The sequence below is a fragment of the Arachis hypogaea genome, chromosome 3, assembly GCF_003086295.3.
Source record: "Arachis hypogaea cultivar Tifrunner chromosome 3, arahy.Tifrunner.gnm2.J5K5, whole genome shotgun sequence".
Lineage (NCBI taxonomy): Eukaryota > Viridiplantae > Streptophyta > Magnoliopsida > Fabales > Fabaceae > Arachis > Arachis hypogaea.
Window position 1 is genome coordinate 12,579,520 of NC_092038.1, and position 18,114 is coordinate 12,597,633.

Below are 18,114 nucleotides of genomic sequence, written 5' to 3' on the forward strand. Positions count from 1 at the left end.
AGATTTGATTCATTCCTTTGATTGATGTAGTTTGTGAGTAGTTGATGCTCATGTAGTAGTTTTGTATACGAGATGAATTATTTCTTTTTTCTTTGTGAAAATCAGTGTTGATGATTAAGGATTTAAATTTGAATGGTATCTAGGAGTTTTGAATTGTTTTTCTATCAATCTATTTTTGTTATATTTAATGATAGTTTTGGTGTTGTTCAAAACATAATTTAGTGCAAGGTAAAATTAATTTCGGTGTTGTGGTTACTTTGATATATGACTTTGTGGATAATGTTGGTGGTTCTTATGCTATACATTTGGTGCTAAATGAAATTAGTTATAGTATTTTTTATTTTTATGTGATTTTCATTTAGCAATGAGCTGATAAAATTCTTTGCTTACGAATATGAACAATTTTGGTATTGTTGTTAGTTTACAATGGTGTCATACTTGTAACTTTTCTTTATTTTTGCAGTTTTTGTGTGATGTTGATGAGTAATCTATGCCAAAGGTTGGGATAACTTTCAACACATTTGAAGAAGTTAAAAAGTTCTACCAAAATTATTCTAAACTTGCAGGTTTTTCTACTAAAATAAAAAACAGAAGTCAAATTAAGAAAAAGTCATGAATATGGCTTAAATAACACCAAAACCACTACGAATCTTTTGTATGACCTAATTATATAAAATCCAAGTCAATGAGACCGAGTGCACCTTATTTAAATAAGAATGTCACCAAAATTATTTAATGATGACGACATAAAAACTGAATCCAAAACAAGTACACAAACAAGACTCAATCAATCACAAAAACACATCCAAATCAATTTTGGATAAGAAAAAGTCATGCATATGGCTTAAATGACACCAGAGGCCACTACAATTCTCTTGTATAACCTAACTATATCAAATCCAAGTCAATGAGACTAAGTGCACCTCGTTTAACTCAAAATGACACCAAAATTACTTAATAATAATGAAACACAAATTCAGTTTAGAACAAACACACAAATAAGATTTAATCAACCACAAAAATACATCTAAGTCAATTTTGGATTAGAAAAAGTCATGAGCAAGACTTAAATAACATCAGAATCACTACAACTACCTGATATGACATAATTATAACAAATCCAAGTTAATGACAACAAACACAACACATTTAACTCAAAATGATACTAAAAATAATTAATGATGACGACACATGAACTCAATTTAGAACAAACACAAACAAGACTCAATCAACTACAAAAATATTGCATGTAAATTTAAAATTCAGAAAAGTCATCAATATGTTATTCATAATTCTTATTTCACTCCTTTAACAAGAACTTGTGTTTTCGTTAAAAAATTTTATTGTTAAAATTGAGAAACTTCTGTGTCATGATTAAAAGATCTCGGTATTATTTTTTAATAAATTCTGCATAACTCAAGACTCCTCATTTTCTTCTTCTTCATCATCATCGTCATCTTCTTTTTTTTCTGGTTCATCTTCTCTTTCTTATTTTACCTTCTCATAATTATTCTTGTTTTACTCTTTAAGTAAAAATAAAAACAAAAAAAATCAAACAAAAAAAGAAAAACACATAATGCTACAAAAGTATCAAGAAGAAGAGGAGGAAAAGAGAAAAAAAATATAGCAGCAATGAAAAAAACCGATAAAAAAGAAACTATCGAAGAAGAAGAAAAAGAAGAACGAACGCGAAGAAGACAAAGAAAAAAAAGAACATGAAATACAAATGTTTACGTTAGTGAAAATAATTAGAATGCATATTCACTCTCTTACCAATGAAATTAATTTTTATTGGACTTGAACTAACTTAATTAAATTTACTTAAAAAAAGACATTAAATGTATAACAAGCTTGAATACTTAAGTACCTATCCACGAGTTAAACTCGAAAATGGTCACTAAGATTGGCGTCATGCACTAAAATCGTTCTTGAAATTTCAATTGCACTAATTACGTCTCTGAGATTGACAAAAATGCACCACGTTAGTCTCTATCCCATTTTTCATTAACAGCGTGATGACATGACTTGATGATGTGGTATGTTAGTGACACGTGTCACTCCATAATTTGGCCACATGTAATAATATGATGATGTGTTGACCAATGACACGTAACATGCTGACATGGATGGTTGTGACACGTGTCACAATGCTATTTGGCCACGTGTCTGTTTGTACCACGTATCGCAATAGTATTCGTCCACGTGTTATCTATTATGTCATCATTGTAGATGCTTCAAATTAGTCCCTCACTTTGCGTTAAGTGATTCATTTTAGTCCTTGAAATTGAATGTGGTGCGCCAAACTAGTCCCTTTACCAATTTTTTCTCATTTTTTAAAATTTAAAATTTTCAATATTTTAGATGCATTAATTTCAATTCTTTTTTTTTACATATCGTTTAAATACAAGTGCTTTTACAAAAGTTTTTAAAATTTTAGTTTTAATTATATAATTTTTTCTATAATAATTTAACATTGGTAAATTTTGTAATATATAAGTATGTTATTGTAAAAAAAAAAATGATTGATTAAACACATTTTTTCATAAAAAAATGGGTTTTTAACAAGAAATCAAGAACTAAAATACACATTTTTCCGGTTCTTATGAAATACACGTTTTCATTGTGTGTAAATGGACTAGACCGAAAGCACTTCAAGCATCCTCACTACCATCTCTGACCTCTTTCGTCTAGATTGAAGATGTCGGAGATGGTAGTGGGGTGTTTGAAATATCCTCACATCAACTCCAAGAAAGTGATTCAAGGTATCCGCAAGAGAAAAAATATTTTATCAAAGCACTTGTATTTAAATAACATGTGAAAAAATAGAATTGAAATTAATGGATTAAAAGATATTGATAATTTTGAATTTATAAAAAAAGGGAGAAAAAACTAGTGAATGGACTAGTTTGGTGCACGACATTCAATTTTAAGGACTAAAACGAGTCACTTAACACAAAGTGAGAGACTAATTTGGTACATCTATAATCATGACATAATGGATGACACGTGGTCAAATAGCATTGTGACACGTGGCACAACCATCAACGTCAGCATGCCACGTGTCACTGATCAACACATCATCATATCATTATATATGGTTAAATTATGGAGTAACACGTGTTACTAATACATCACATCATCAAGCCGTGTTATCACGTCGTTAATAGAAAATGGGTTAGGAACTAACGTGATACATTTTTGTCAATCTCAAAAATATAATTAATGCAATTAAAATCTCAAAAATAATTTTAATACATGACGTCAATTTCAAACATCATTTTAGAGTTTAACTCACCTATCCACGCTACTAAACCACGTCTTCATTCTTAGAAATCAATATTGTAACGCCCATAAATGATGTAAATGTAGTGAAAATCATGTACCTACAAAGAAAAGTCCAGGCGGTTTATACTGTTCTATATATTCATATTCAATGACAAAATAATCTCTTTTCTATACTGCGATTTACTAGTATTTCGGAAAAAATATCATTTAGTTAGTTCTTTTTTTTTGTGACAAGTTAGTTTAATTTACTTTCTTATAAATTAGGATATATTGCGATTATTAAGAGATAACTATGAATCTTTTCTTTTCTCACGGGCTTATTAGCCGCTCATCTTTTTATATGCACTTAAAAAGAAATACGATATTTCTTTTAAGAACAGATTTTTTGTTAAAAAAATAAATAAACAAATCTCTTATTGGTTGGTTGGATGGCTCTTGTATCTGTTCTTAGCTAGTCAAGAAGTCATTCTGCGAATTTTATTTTATTAATAGGAATGTAGTAATAAATTTAATATATATTCCCATTCACATACAGATGATAATTATTTAAAAATATTATTTATATATTAAAAATAATTACTAATATATTTGTGTATAAATATATATAATTTAATTTTTTTAATATATATTTATATTTTAACATATATTTTATATTAGTGACTAATTTTAGTTGCTAATTTTAATACATATATAAGATAATCGTAATTTGTTTGCGGTTAAATTTATTTCATTAATCTTTTTTTAAGTAAGGATGATCTGTTTAGTATACGAGTTTTTACTGATGCTTAAATCCATACTATAAAACGAAATTTTAAAAATAAAAACAAAAATTTTATTATTTAAACAGTTAAATCTATCATTTATTTTAGTAAGAGTTGGATCAATTTAAATTGATTTTTTTAAAAAAATATTAAAATTTTTCATCTTTTTTAAGAAAAATAATAGAAAAAATTATTTTATGTTTAGATAATTTTTTAAAAAATAAATATAAAAAGTATGTTTAATTTTATTTGAATAAAACAAAAAATAATTATATAAAAAGATAAGATCAAAGCATAAAATATAAGAATGACCAAAGATATATATTTTTGAACTTAGTTACTATATTCTTTCAACTTTTTTTTATTAAAGTGTGTACGAATTTCCAGCAACAATAATTGTACATCTTATAATTGATCATAAACAAATAATAAAAAATAAAATTTTAAAATTATCTTAGATTTATAGATTAATCAATACTCTCATGTTAATCCCAAACTTTATTAGTTTAATAATATGTATACATCTTATATATATGATTAATAGAAAGTGTAACTAAAATTAATAATAAAATATAATAAGGTATGGTGGTTTGAAGAGCCTTTTTAACAAAGTGATAAGAATTAAAAATGAGTTTGGAATTTAGAAAAAAAATTAAAATTAGAAAAAAAATTTAGAGAGAAATTAAAGATTCAGAGAGAAAATTATAATTAAGAATATAAATTATAATTACTAATTATGATAATAAAAGATATTTTTATAAAAAAAATAAAAAATTAATTTTGCTTCTACTTTTTTATTTAAGTAATGTTTTGTTGGCTTTTAGAAAAAATGAATTATTTATTTTATTAATAAAAATATTTTTTTAAAATTATATCCAAACATGTTTAAAATTAAAAAATATTTTTAAAATATTTTAAAAAACCTATTTTAAAAAACAAATCTAAACTAGCACTTAAATTATTTGATTTGGGATAAATGCTAGTAGTTTTATGTGAAAATACTTACAATATTATGGCATAATAGAATTAAACTCCAAAGTATTTTTTGAAATTGGTTGCGTAAGCTAAAATAATTTTTAAAATTTTAATTGTATTAATTACGTTCATAAATTTTACAATAAAATAAAAAAATTAGTTTAAAGACTAATTTAGTTTATTATATTTAATTTTAAAATCTAAAATAGTGCAAAGTCAATGATTAATTTGGTGTACCTACAATAATTGACAAATTATGTGGTAGTACGCAACACCAAACTGACATGTGAACAAATAATATTTTGAGATGTGACAGTACTATCCATGTCAACATGTCACGTGTCATATATCATTACACGAAGTTAAACTATGATGTAACATGTATTACTATGAGCCCATGTTATCAAGCCACATCAATATGTCTTTAATAAAAAACTAGTAAGAGACTAACTTAGTGTAATTTTGCCAATCTAAAAAACGTAAGTACTGAAATTGAGATCTCAATAATTATTCTAGTGCATGTAATAATTTTAGGGACCACTCTAAAATTTGACTCTTACAAAATAAACATTGAATTATTAACTAAAGTGATAATTTATGATTCAATCCTACTATATTTATACTCTTTATAATAAATATCTTTTGACATTAGTATTTTTTAACAATTAAATAAATATTTTTAAATTTTTTAATTAAAAAATATTTTAAATATATAATTATTTAATAATAATTATATTTTTATGCAGATGTTAAAAATTAGTATATAAATAGTATTTTTTTATAATTCTCATTTCGAATAAAATAAATAAGAATTGTGTTGCCACAAGAATATATAGTAATAAGATACTTTTTCTATCAAAATAAAATGGAATATTGTTGGTGTTGATTTATGTTATTTGGTAAAAAATATTTTTTATAATTCTCAAGAAGTGAGAAACATAAATGAGACCTTGATTACTCTTATGTTGAAGGTGGAGTTTGTTACAAATTTGAAGCAAATGCGATCAAGAGATGATTCATACGATGAGAAATAAGAAGGGCATGAAAGGATGGATGGCGATCAAGATCGACCTTAAAAAAGTTTATGACAGATTAAAATAGAGTTTCATTAAGGATACGATGCAGGACATTGGGCTAGCCACCAATTTTATTGATATGGTCTGTGCTTGTATTTCTAGTGCTAGAATGAGAGTGCTATGGAATGGAAAATTTCTTGATGAATTCAATCCATCCAGAAAAATTTGGCAAGGAGATTCCCTCTCTCTATACATTTTGGTGTGGCGATAGATTTGAAGTATCGAAAATCGATGAAACTAAATTGGGATGGACCCGAATGATCACATCTCTACTTTATTAATGATCTTATTCTTTTTGCGGAAGCAAGCATGGAACAAGCTGAAATTATTAAAAAGGCTCCTGAAACTTTTTGTAACAGTTTAGGTGAAAAAGTTAGCAATGATAGGACTCAAATTTTTCTCTAAAAATGTGGGTCATAACATTTGGGAGAAGATCAGTAAGGCACTTCAGTTTACTAAAACAAATGATCTTGGGAAGTATTTGGGTATTCCTCTACTTCATTTTGGAGTCACGAAACATACCTACAATAGTTTATGAATAGATTGAAATCTAAACTAAGCAATTGGAAGGCAGCTTCTCTTTCTCTTGCAGGACGAGTTACTTTGGTAAGATCGGTTCTTAATGCTCTTCCTAGTTATACTATGTAAACTACATTACTTCCTTTTTCTACTTGTAATATGATTGATCTAAATTGTAGAAAATTTTTGTGAGGTGACACTTAACAATCTAAAAAGATCCATTTTCTTGGCTGGAGAAATGTCACAAAATTTAAGAATGTGGGAGGCCTAGAAATTCGTCACTCCAAGAATTTAAATCATGCCTTCATGATAAAAATTGGTTGGAGATTGATAGAAAAGAAAGATTGCATATGGTCAAGAGTCTTGAAATCAAAGTACAAATATAGAAGTGACATGCTCCCCAATCTCAAGACAAGGAAGAATGACTCGAATTTGTGGAAAGGAGTTTATTCTTCTTGAAAGAATGTACAAAAGAATACTATTTGGTGTATTGACAATGGCTCTTGCATAAATTTTTGAGAACATCAATGGGTTTCAAATATTAGAAGGCTTTATCAATATGCCTTGCAGGTAAATCAATATTTGAATAATAATATATCTCTAAATAATTTTCTCTGTATTTTAGGAGATTGGAATGAAACCAAATTTAAAGAGTGGCTGTTGAGCAACATTATGGATAGAATTATAGTCATGGTACCTCCATCTCCATGGAAAGAAGATGACCAAGTAGCGTGGACACTTACCCCTAATGAAACTTTTAACATGAAAACTGCATACCACTCGCTAGAGGATAATCCAACCCCTTCTGAGTATACTTTTAGATTGATATGGAAATGGAGAGGTCCTGAAAGAATTTGATACCTCTTATGACATATAATTAATGAAGCCATTCTTACCAACTCAACATGGAAAATGAGACACATGATAAATATTGTAAATTTTCCAAGATATTTTGGAAGGGAAGAAACCACTTTGCACGTCTTGAGAGATTGTCTCTATACAAAACTTATTTGGAGTTTCTTTGTTCCTCGAGCCTACATGAGCAATTTCTTCGACTCAGATACAAGGAATTGGCTTGAGTTCAACATCAATAGAAAGGATTAGTGACCAATTTTATTTGGTGTAGGTGTCTCGACTATTTGGTACCTTAGAAATCAATTGATTTTTGAAGGTAAAGTCACTCCTCCAAATACTGCTTGTGCTTCCATCCAAACTAGGACAAAGGAAGTCCTTCATGTTCTAGGAAGTACCATTGTCCTTAAGAAATCAAATGATGCCATGGATCAACTTATTCGTTGGGTTCCACCTCAAAAACATCTTATCAAGCTAAATGTCGACGGATCCTTCTTCGTAATGCGGCAAGCGAGAGTACTTTCAAAGATCACTTGGGGAGATTTATTAAAGGTTTTTCTAGTAATCTTGAGAATTGCTCTATTATGCATGCAGAATTTTGGGTGATTATTAAGGATCTCCAAATTGCTATTACTAATGAAATTTACCATGTCATAGTGGAGTCTAACTCACAAATGGTACTCAATTTCATTAGGAATGGATGTCCAAATTCTTATTCTTGCTCATCTTTTGTCTAAGAAATTTGAATTCTGACCAGCTGAATGCAAGGTATCGATTGGATTCATATACTTCGTGAGGAAAATATTGTTGCTCATATTTTAGCTAAAAAAGGATAGAAATTTCCTTTTAGGTTGCACATCTTTGACAATCCTCCCCTGGATATAGCTCATGCTTTAGTTTTTTATAGTTTTAGTTCTTTTAGACTAAGAGGGTCTTGTTAAACCTTTTTTTTTCTTCTATTTTTTTGGGTCTTTGACCCTCCTTTTTCATCCACAAAAGGATATTTTTTCTTGTATCAATACTTCATCAAGAAGAGAAGATTGGTAAGCACCTTAAACCCTACATACAAATAGAAGAATACAAGAATTTGGTGCACAAGAAGAATCTCATGGACCTGAAACTCAAAGGCAGTAAATTCACGTGGTTCAATAACCCAAGAGATGGCTTTGTGACAAGAGAAAGAATAGACAAAACTCTAGTAAACTAGAAGTGGAGACAGATCTTCAACCATACCAATTTGATAGCTCTACCAGCAATTTCTTCAGACTATTGCCCATTAATCCTCAACATAAAACCGAATCTAAAGGTACCAAAGCAGTTCAGATATAAGGCCTATTAGGATGACAAGGAAGAGTGCAAGGAAGTGATAAAAAAGCAGTGGACATCCAAAGTACAAGGAAGATACTAGAACAAACTTATGGATAAAACTAGCAATTGCATCAAAGAATTACAATAATGGAACATGAGGAGCTTTAAAAGAGTCGACGAGGAGATTACTAGATGGCAACGTAAAATCCAAAACCTCCAAAACTCTCATCACAATCCAAGGTAACAACAGCAAATTGAGTATGCTAAACAAAGAATTAGAGAACTATGAAGACAAGAAGAAAAGTATTGGATTCAAAGAGCTAAAGTGAAATGGCTCAAATGGAAAAACTGGAACACGCCCTTCTTCCATGCTTCAACCATTCAAAAGAGAGATAGAAATCGCATTGATAGACTGAGGGACACAAAAGGAATCTGGGTACAAGATGAGGAGAAAATCTTGTGGCTCATTGAAGATTACCACTCTAAGCTCTTTACTTCCAGTGATCAATCTAATATAGCGGAATATATAAAAGAGGTCCCCAAAAGAGTCACAGAAGAAATGAATGAATACCTTCTAAAAGAAGTCACAGAGGACGAAATCAAATAGGCAGTGTTTAGTATGGATAGTACCAGAGCCAGATGGCTTAAGTGATCTTTTCTATTAGAACCATTAGAACACCATAGACAAAGATGTTTATGCGGTGGTTAAAAATTTCTTTGAAGGAGGATCCATTCCAAGACAAATTAATTAAACACAGGTCGTGCTCATCCCAAAAATTAAGCAAGTGAAAACCTTGAACCACTTGAGGCCCATAAGTTGCTGCAACTACATCTACAAAATAGTATTCAAGATAATATTGGCTAGATTGCAGGGAATCATGGATAAGATTGTTTCACCAATCCAAAGCGCCTTCGTCAGTGGAAGACTCATTTAAGGCAATATAGTCATAGTTCAAGAAGTATTTCACAGGATAACAAGTAAAGGGAAAGAAGCTACAAAGGACTTAGCCATCAAGCTCGACATGAATAAAGCTTATGATAGGATGGAATGGAAGTTCAAAGAAGAAGTGCTAAAGGCTTTGGGTTCCATCCAAAGTAGGTGAAGCTTATAATGGAGTGCATCGGAAGCGTGACATATTAAGTTTAAGATCAATGGAGCCTAACCAAGGAAATCAACCCACAGAGAGGATTATGACAGGGAGAGTCTCTTTTCCCTTATCTTTTTATCATAACTTCTGAGATTTTTACTATTTTAATAGATAATGCCTTACACAAAAAGATTACTTTAGGAGTTAAACTAGCACTTAAAGCATGAATCATCACTCACTTACTATTCACTGATGATTGCATCATATTTTCAGGTTCAAAAGAGGAGGAAATTTATCAACTAGTACAAATTTTGAACCAATACACCTCGGCCTCTGAATAAGTGATCAACTTAGAAAAATTAGGAATAATCTTTAGTAACTAAATTTTAATCTAAACCAGAGTCAACATAGAAGAGATTCTCAGTATACTAACTTGGGACAACCCGAGGAGATACCTGAGACTCCCGACACATTGGGGAAGGACGAAAGGTAACGCTCTAGAGTGGATCATGAAAAAAGTGGAAGAAAAAATAGAAGGATGAAAAGAAAGCCTGTTAAATCAAGCTGGGAAGGAAGTTCTCATTAAAGCAGTCATACAAGCAATTCCAACATACGCCACGAGTATTCTAAGATTTTTCAAGTCTTTTTGCAATAAATTAAATGGCAAAGTCGCAAAGCTTTGGTGGAGGAGCCAAGGAAAAGAAAGAATGATCCACTGAAAGGCTTGGCTTTAAAGAGTAAGAAAGAAGGAGGACTCGTCTTTAAAGAGTTTCACCACTAAAATACTGCGCAATTAGCCAAATAGGTTTGGAGTGTGATCAGGAACCCAGAAGCTGTATTGGTACAAGTGCTCAAAGCCCTATATTTTTCATATTGTAATTTCTGGAAAGCGCCAAAACACCAAAAGGGCATATGGGCATGGAATAGTTTATTATAAGGGAGTGAGCTTTTAAAATGTAAAGGAAAATGGAGTATAGGCAAAAGAAATGGAGTGAAAGTTTGAGAAGATAACTAGATTCATAGAATCAACGAGCCATGCAATAGAGGAAGCACTAACAATCAAAGAGTAGAAGAATTATTCACATCCTATAAAGATTGGGATAGAGCGAAAATCTAAAGGAGTTTTCCCCAGTTGTAGCAAAAAAGATAATTTAGACTCCAGTTAGCAGGATCTCAGAGGAGGACAGGTTATTGTGGCCCTTCAGAAATGATGGAGAATTCACAACCAAAATAGGATACTATGTGACAAAAAAAAGGAAAAAACGAAAGAAACCACAACAACAACCCCTCATCAAGCTCTGCATTGGAGGATCTATGGGAAGGAATTTGGAATATGAAGGCACCACAAAAAATCAAAATGTTTTTCTGAAAGGCAGCGTACAATATCATACCGGTAAGAGCAAATTAAAAAAGTAGCGATTATTGATTAATAGTGTCTGTTTGATCTGTTTGTAGGAGGAAGAGACTATCGAGTATACTCGTTTACTCTACGAATGGACTAGAGCAGTGTGGTTCATCTCACAGTCATAATATATGCCAACAAATCAAAATGTCAGATCAGTGGGTGAATGGCTGCAACAAGTGTACAAGAATTGCAAAAAAGCAAGTAGAGCGGAAGCGGACCGGAATTGGAGTAGAATAGGCATCACTACGTGGTCAATATGGAAGACAAAAAACAACCACGTATGTAACAACATAGAACCTAATTCAGATTCTACCATCAATTATGCAAGGAAAATAGAGCAAGAGTACAATAGCCAAACAAATGATAATATCTACAAAGTCAAAGAGGATAACAAAGATAATGCAATACATGTCAAATGGAGACCTCCTCCTTAAAGCTGGCTTAAGATAAACTCCGACGCTTCTTTTTTCAATGAGACCAAGTCAGGGGCAACGACTTCAGTGATCAGAGACCATAGGGAAAAAATCTTGGGGGGAATTAGCAACAGAGATTCAAGCAAGTTCAAGCCTGTTAGCAGAAGCACAAGCAGTAAGGGAAGCTGTAGTTCTAGTAGAAAATTTCAATAATAAAAAAGCTACTATTGAAACAGATTGTATATAGCTTGTTCAGACTCTCAAATCAGGAAATACAAATTGGGAGATAGACCCAATCATTCAAGACATAAAATCTATACAGAAAAGACTTCTAAATTGCGGATTCACCTGGACTCCTCGGGAAGGAAACAGACAGGCACATTTACTAGCAACTCTGAAACTCCAAAATCAACTTTCTATTGTTTGGCCAACAACTCCCCGCCTCAAATTGTAGATATCATTAGAAGAAAAAGATTTGGACTACCTCTCCGAAATTTTCATCAGCAAAATTGAAGACAGATTCAGAGTAGGCAGTAGAGCTCACCACGCTAGCAAAATTTTTTTGTAAAGTATTAAAAAAATTTACATTAAAAAAAATGGAACTTAACTAATTACCATTAAAATATTAATAAAAAAAATTTAAATTAGCAGGCTCAAGTACTTAAATAATGGATCAGACAGAAGGGAAAGACACCATCAACGCAGAGCTGTCTCAGCCTTGCAAGCTTGCAGCGATCCTATCTGAATCCACCTTCGCCGGAACAGAGCCGTCAGTCTGAGCACCGATAATATCAGAGCTGTAACAACGTAAATTGCTTCCAGCAGCCTTGAAACAGTGAAACGGAGTAGCGCTTCACAGAGGCATACCTTCCATTAGCGTCGAAGCAATAGTGCGATCTCCGCCTTCCATCATCGTCGGAACGTAGGCGCGAACTTGGTCACCACCAATAGCCAAATTGCAACAGCGACAACCACTTCCATCTCTCAAGACGTTAGCTTTGGGGAATTAGCTTCTTTTGGTTTAGTTGATCCTCTAAATTTTAAATCTCATTTTAGAGGATAAAGTGTGATTTCTCACCATTGAATAATTTTTCTTGGATTTGAATTCTCTAAATTTTGAATTTGTACTTTAGATGGTAAAGTATGATCTTCTTCCCTTGAATGGTTTCTCTCTCATATTTATTCTTGGTCCTACCTATGAAATAAATAGTGAGAGATCACACTTTACTCTCTAAAATAAAATTCAAAATTTAGAAGATCCAAATCCGTTTTTCTTTTATATTTTCTCTTAGTCCCACTTATGAAATAAATGGTGAGAAATTACATTATTACGTTATAAAGTAAAAATTCAAAATTTAGAGAATATAAATTTGTTGGATGAGAGATGAATGTTGAGAGGAAGAAGTAGTTTAAATTAAGATAGTTTAGTCAGATAAATCTGGGACTCAAATCTTTTCGGCATGTGGACCGGATGTCCGGCCTTTATCATGTCCAAGAAAAAAAACAAACAAGGTATTTATATTTCTATATCCACTACCACTAGGAGAGAGAATTAAATCCCTGTTATGTTTTTTTTAGGTTTAATTACTCTGCAGGTCCCTATAATTTTGCCAAATTTTCAATTAGATCCCTATACTTTTTTTCTTTTCAATTGGGTCCTTAGATATTAATTTTTTTCAATTTAGTCCCTACCGTGACAAAACCGTTTAAAATAATAGAATATTCTATTCAAAAAATGAATATTCCCCTTATTAAGTTATAATAGCTAATTAAACCCACTTCTATTTTTTCAAAATACCAAAATCACCCTTGTCATTTTATCCAAAAACAAAGAACCCTAGTCAGCACTTGTTCTCTGAAGTCACTGCGTTTCTCCTCCGATCCATTCATTGGTGTCGTCCTCCATCTGCGGGCGGCGGCGGCGTCGTCGTCATCCTTGGCGGCGTGAGCGTCCATCGTCGTCATCGTCCATCGTCCTTAGTCTGCGCTGCATTGCTCCGCGCTGGTCGTGCATCTGCTCTACTATGCTTCCCACCGGTGGCGTGTCGCGTTCCCTCGCCGTGGATCGCTACACCACTACTCGCGTCGCCACACCTCGCCGCACCTTGCCTTGCTGCCTGAAGTCAGTCTGCCAAAACAGGTAATAGGTTAATTTTTTTCTTTTGTTTTTTCAAAGTTAATGAAATAGGTTTAAGCAAATGAAAATTTTTCTTATTTCTGAATTGATTTGATATACCTATTTGTTTAATTGAATTTTGAATTCTTTTGATATAATAGTTTGGGTTTACAATATATATATATATATATATATATATATATATATATATATATATATATATATATATATATATATATATATATATATATATAAAAGGGTTTTGTGAATTGATAAATTGACATATGAATTGATTTTGTTGATTATGAATTTACTTTATTGTTGATGGTTGTTGTTGTGATGAATACCATGCTTCTTCTAACCACCGATTCTGTTCTTGTCGAGGCTTCGCCTCATGATTTCTTTTGGGGTGGAGGTCGAGATGGAGAAGGCTTAAACTATCTTGGTCGCTTATTGACGAAGCTAAGATCAGAATTTCTTGGCGAGTCATCATCATCGTGCGAACAATTGAAATTTTTAACAATACGTTTTATGTCTTCTTATTTCTGAAACAATTTATCTCTGTTCTTCATCTTTTGTTTTTTGGTATACAAGTGACGTCTTCTAAACTCGAACTGGCTTTACATGTATTTTGTTTGTAGTGATACTAAAATTAGCTATATTTCTATTGTAACTTAAGCTCAACTGCTTTGCCCATGATGTAGTATATGTCATGGATGTTTAGGATATAGTTGTAACTTAAATTGTATAATGAGTTGTGATTTTGGCATGTTCATCTTTTAATTCATTTATCAACATGATGTGTCAAATTTGCGTGAACTTTTTTATTTTTTTCCTCTTCTTTCTTTTGGCAGCTTGTCTGATTAATGAACATGATCAAATTGATCCATTTTGAGGGTTTGGACGAGGTTGATTGGACATTACTGCAACTTTAGTTAGAGTCTATATAGTTATTCTATTGACATCCTAATTGATGATGAACTTGTCCAAAAAAGTATCCCAAACGACGATGTCAGCTCCCTGATGATATAACCCCTGATTTCAAGGTTGTGGGAGAAAAGTCCCAAGGTCTTAATGACCTTTCTTTAGCAGGCTTATCCATACATGATGATATTGAAAGCTTGATGTTTCATTCTTCTAAAGGAAGTAGATATATATTCAATGAGCAGGAAGAATTATCTCAGCAGCACATTAATGACAATAACTTTATTGATAGACCAAGGTTTTCCAATTCTAGCTTTCGGGAGGATCCATCTTCAGGAAGCACTTTAAACACTTTAGCAAATTCTTGGGATAGGCCAATTGGGAGTGCCAACAAACTTGTTAGCAGTGGTCAAGAGGGGCTTACTTACAATGACAACTCAGGACATGGATTCTTAAATGACATCTTTGCTGAGAATGCAATCGTGGATGATATTAATTTGAACCTTTTGGAGTTCTTAGAGAGTGGGAAATTGCAACACAAGAATTAATTTCCAGATTTTATGTATTATATTGAAACTATGTTTTCTATGGTTTTCATTTTTAGATTTCAAATTACATAGTTTTGTGGTTTTTTATAGTATACCATGATATGATAAAGATACAAACTATATTTCATGAATCTACACAAATATAAAATGTTACATGATCATAATAAATACTTGAATGATGGAAATTGAATTTTATATATACTTTTTTCTACTATTTCTGTTTCATTTTATTCATTACTTTTTTAATATGTTCTTAAGATAAGGTATTTTGAAAGTCAAAAAAATAAAAAGAAATTATTTTTGGTATAATTTGTATATAAATAAGCAAAAGAATGATAGTGACAAAATAAAAGGGATTATAGGAATATCTTTCATGTCGTAGAATCATTGAATAAGGATTATAGGAATATCTTTCATTGAATATTTATAATTTTATCGAATTTTCAATTAAGTCCTTATACTTTTTCTTTTTAATTAGGTCCCTAAGGGTATACAGGTAATTTCGCAATTTACTAACATTTTTTTACGTTTAACGTTAACAGGGACTAAATTAAAAAAAATGATGTATAGAAACTTAATTAAAAAGAAAAAAAATATAGTGACCTAATTGAAAATTTGATGAAACTATAAAGACTTGGAGAGTAATTAAACCTTTTTTATTTTTTTTTTGTTTTCTGTTTAAAAAAAAAAGGTTCATATAATAATATACAATTCTAAAACTTCAACCTGGGAAGTTAAAAAAACTCGCAAGCTTACAGACAGGATCATAAATTCATAATTGGCAATTGCCTCCATCAGTGCGAAAAGAAAAATAAATTAATTACCCGTAACTCGAAAGTCAATTGCTTAGAAATTGAACATAATCCGATATTATTAAAGCGTTTTGTTTATAAGGTCTGTTTGGAAGCTTAAAAAATAATTTTTTGAACTTTTGACTTATAAAAATTAGGGATTAATGTTTAAATTTGTTTCTGAAAGATCACGCGATCTTCATTTTCGTCTCCGAATGATTTTTTAATCAAATTAGTCCTTGAAAGATAAACTGTTAGTCAAATTAGTCCTTCCGTCAATTGGATGATGACGTGTCACGTTAAGTGCCACGTAGCATGATGACGTTACACGCCACGTGGCATGTCAGTAATACGTGGCACGTCACGTGACAGGTCAATGACACGTGGCATGTCACCTGTCACTTGACATATAAAATTTTTTTCTATTAGTCAAAATAATCTTTGAAAATCTAGACGTAAGTCATTTTCATCCTTTAAATTTTAAAAATTAGTCAAACTAGTCCTTATATAAATTTTTTATAATATTAAATTTATAATATTTTTTATACTACTAATTTTAATATTATTTTTTAAACTTTAATAAACAAAATTCTCTTTACATAAAATAATAAAAATAATTAAATTTTTATAAAGTTATTTTGTTATTTGTATTTTAAAATTTTACATTTTCAAATTATAATTTTTTATGTGAATTTTTTTTATTTAAATGAGTTTATCAAAATATTATTGATTATATATTTAAAAATTTAATATTTTAAATTTTACTAAATAATATAGTAATTATTTTAAATTTTAAATCTTTTAAATTTTTTTAAAATTATAATTTTTATTATTATTTAATTTATATAGTAAAACTCAATAATTGAAAAACTGGTTTATAGAATCACTTTTTGAATCTTAATATTCTAATATAATTTTTTTAATATTTCATTTAAAACAAAAGAAATTTTATTTTAATACGAAGCATATCTATTTATATAATGTATTAGTGCAGAGTAGCTTGTATTATACATAGGTATAATATTTTCTATTTCATTTTATCTCATTGATTTGTGAAATTAAAAGAAAAATTATATAATCGATCTCAAACATATAAAACACACAAAAATTTATTATGATGTTTACATGTATTACGCTTAAGAAGCAATTCATTTATAATAATAATAATAATAATAATAATAATAATAATAATTAACCAACAAATTTTCAATATTTTGTAAAGTTTGGAATTGAAGCAAAATTTGTGGATCTTTTTGAATTTTGACTCTAAATATCACTACTATTACCTCCTATATATAAGTAATACCGTAATGGAAAAAAAAGATGTAGTAAAAAAAATAGTGGTATAACTTTGTTTAGGTTAACATACATAAATTTTTATTTTGAGCATATAACTTTGTTTAGGTTAATAAATACATACATTTTTAATTTTGAGTATATATATATATATATATATATATATATATATATATATATATATATATATATATATATATATATATATATATATATATTCTAGCAAATTGTAGTAATGTAAGAAAAAATATTTTAGAATAGAAAAGAATAAGAGAGATTTTGAGAAGAATTAAAAGAGAGAGATAATTTTATGAAGAAAAAATAAAAAAATTATATAAGGACTAGTTTGACTAATTTTTAAAATTTGAGGGATGAAAATGATTTACGTCTGAATTTTCAAGGACTATTTTGACTAATAGAAAAATTTTTTATATATCAAGTGATGCCACATGTCACTGACCTGTCACGTGGCGTGCCACGTGTTACTGACCTGCTACGTGGCGTGTCACGTCATCATGTCACGTGGCACTTAACGTGACACGTCATCATCCAATTGACGGAAGAACTAATTTGACTAACAGTTTATCTTTCAGTGACTGATTTGATTAAAAAAAATCATTCGGGGACGAAAATGAAGATCGCGTGATCTTTTAGGGACGAATTTGAACATTAACCCTAAAAAATAGTAATATTAATATTTGGTGTAATTTTTAAAATTAAATTGTAGTTTTTTAAAAAGCTATTTAGAAGTTTGTAG

The 18,114-nt window shown here is 30.2% G+C and overlaps 1 non-coding gene across 1 annotated transcript; it reads left to right on the forward strand.

The window, feature by feature from the left end:
* Positions 1–13,459: 13,459 nt before the first annotated feature.
* Positions 13,460–15,438, forward strand: LOC112789542 (uncharacterized). Its single transcript, XR_003196293.3, has 2 exons — positions 13,460–13,822; positions 14,653–15,438. It is a non-coding gene; the product is annotated as an uncharacterized protein (transcript).
* The last annotated feature ends 2,676 nt before the right edge of the window (positions 15,439–18,114 follow it).